The 2,766-nt window shown below is 29.9% G+C and overlaps 1 long non-coding RNA gene across 1 annotated transcript; it reads right to left on the reverse strand.

Moving 5' to 3' along the window:
* Positions 1–202: 202 nt before the first annotated feature.
* Positions 203–1,640, reverse strand: LOC118487964. The gene is made up of 3 exons (XR_004883023.1): positions 1,312–1,640; positions 450–524; positions 203–322 (listed from the first exon to the last, which is right to left on the reverse strand). It is a non-coding gene; the product is annotated as an uncharacterized LOC118487964 (long non-coding RNA).
* Positions 1,641–2,766: the final 1,126 nt, after the last annotated feature.

A 2,766-nucleotide genomic window follows, 5' to 3' on the forward strand; every position in this document is an offset into this window, starting at 1 on the left:
CTACATATGCACATAAGACATGAAGATCCGAATCCACGACCTTAAACTCCAACAATACTACAATCATAAATCATAAATCACAAACCATACAAGAAGCATTTATCAAAGCATGCAAAAAGCATTCATCTAATGCAAGGATATACATGTCTTATGTGAATCAAAATGAGTTACTAATTTTTTGGTTTGGGTGAGAAAACGTATACCAGTTTAAGGATTATTGGGACAGTTATTCAAGAATGTGGTCAACTCCAATTACAGTTTACGTGATGAACAATTGTCTCTCTCAATCTACATCAGACCATTTTAGAGCAGGTATACCACCCTACAATTAAAAACAAGTATTAAAAATTGTATGTAGCCAATTTAAACAAAAAGCACAGCTGCACAAGTCAAACTAAATATGAACATAGGCATCTATATTGTGATATTGCTATCAAAGAAATACATACCACTTGTTTTTAATGCATAACAGAGTTATCTCTATAGCCCGGTATTGTTCCCCATGCGTTATATTGTTCCTTGTCCTGAAATCATTATAAGACGAAATATTAAAATGATCCCTTCCAAGTAAATGGGAAACAAAAACAAAGTTTTATGAATGCAAGATCTGAAGTTCTCTACTAGATTCTCATTTATGGTATCAAACTGCACATATTAGAAGCCATTCATCAACGATTTGTAAAATATGTTGCAAAGACCATTAACATTTAAGCCATACTGCACTATTAGCATCCACCTCATGAATCATGAGTAAAAAATTGCACTACATTATTGAGTCACATGTCACTAAAAAGTAGATTGGACTTCTTTATGTAATTAAAAATATATTATTTTCAATAGTTGAAATCATTTACAACACTAAGTGTCAGGTATCAAAGTTATTTTTAAATATGAATTGATAAAACTGGTACTAGAAAGTAAGCATAAAACAACTACAAGGCATAGAACAAGATAGCTTCTCTATGGGATTTTTTTAAACACTTGGTATGCTAAATTGTATATTAAATAAATTAAGTGCTTTAATCTATTAATAAACACAACAGTTATTATAATAATAATGTAAGATGATGTAGTACCTCTTTTGCTACAAGTCAGTATGAAAAGAAAAGCGATACAAATTACATGATTCTAGACAAATCCTAAAGCTTTGATATCAGTTAAGTACCGTAAACTTCTGAATATTTTCACGGAATTACAAGATAAAGACATAGCTATAAACTAAAACATAACAGGATTCTTCACAAAATTTGAAATGCATATATATATGTTGTATTGGGAATTGAAGGAATAAACAAGGATGAGTTGCAATACCTTGACGACGATTAAAGGAGTATCCAATCACGTAAGTTTCTCAAAAGGATTGCAAGCCCTACTATCAAAAGCAACTGCAAAACAAAAAAAAACATAGAAGGCTTTAATTTCACAATCTACAAAAAATGCGGTGGTGAGATGGAGGGCAAAACCAATCAATAATCGCTATGGCGGAGCCCCCATCGACAGGCAACGACATCATCACCATCATTCACTGCTGACTGCTCACCCTCTATCACGGTCCCGTCATTTGTTGCTCACCCTCTCCGTCCATCGTGGTTACATAGAAGCATGAAAGTAGAACCAATTTTGAAGAGTGGAGCAGATTTAGGGCTAAATAAAAGAATGAATGGAGATTGTAAAATGTGAAAATTATAAGTCAATTTTTGGTAGAGGGAAACCAATTTGGGGGGAAATAACGAGGAATGAAAAAAAATCAAAAAAAAATGGGGGGAACTGATTTGGGAAAATAGGAGGGAAAATAAAAAATAAAATAAAAACTTGTGAAAGAATATTAACATCTATATATAATTAAAAATTTAGTTATATGAACTATTTTACAACCTTCATTAATGAGACTCTTAAATACATGAGTCTCTTAAATACATTTTTTCTTCAAATTAATAAAATTAATATTATAATTATAACAAATTATATCTATATATACTTAAAAATTTAGTTATATCAACTTTTTTACAACCTTCATTATGAGCCTCTTAAATACATTTGTGTCTTTCAAGTTGTAATTGCCTTAATATTTTTTAGTGTTTTATAATTACATTTATATTATTTCAACAGGTTTCAAGTGAAAAATAAGAAATTTTTCCGCAATTTTACGACCATTACTTCATTTGGAGTTGTTGGTACTCTGATTTCGTTTGCCATCATATCGTTCGGTATGTTAAATGCTTACAATTAAACATCTCGGTGGTCTTATATTTTTTTAGGATGTGTTGATTTTATTTATGTTTATTACACTTTAACTTGATTATTATTTTTTTATTTCAGGGGCAATGCGTCTGTTTCCTTTATTAGATATTGGTTACCTTGAGCTCAAGGACTATCTCGGTATTTATTCTTTTTCCTCATTTTTCTAAAATTTTGATGAATTTTTAATTTTATGACGTGAATGTGATATATACCCAGTATAAACTTAAAATATCATATATACTCCTTTTAAATGAACTTTTAGTTTATGACGGTTTTACCCTTTTCAAACACATTACCTTTTTAACCTTAATTTAATTTTTGCGGATATATTTGTTGCTTCGATCATAGCTTAGTCTGAGAACTCTTCTTAATTAAAAAGTAAATTTCAATCACAATATCACATGCAAATTTGATTAATTTGTTCTTTTTTAAATTGTTAGTTACGAGGAAAAATAGGTAATGGTTTTTTAAGGTTCATTAATGATACTATATTTAGGTTAGCCACACAACTCTAAAATATGTATT

The sequence above is a fragment of the Helianthus annuus genome, chromosome 16 (assembly GCF_002127325.2).
Source record: "Helianthus annuus cultivar XRQ/B chromosome 16, HanXRQr2.0-SUNRISE, whole genome shotgun sequence".
Lineage (NCBI taxonomy): Eukaryota > Viridiplantae > Streptophyta > Magnoliopsida > Asterales > Asteraceae > Helianthus > Helianthus annuus.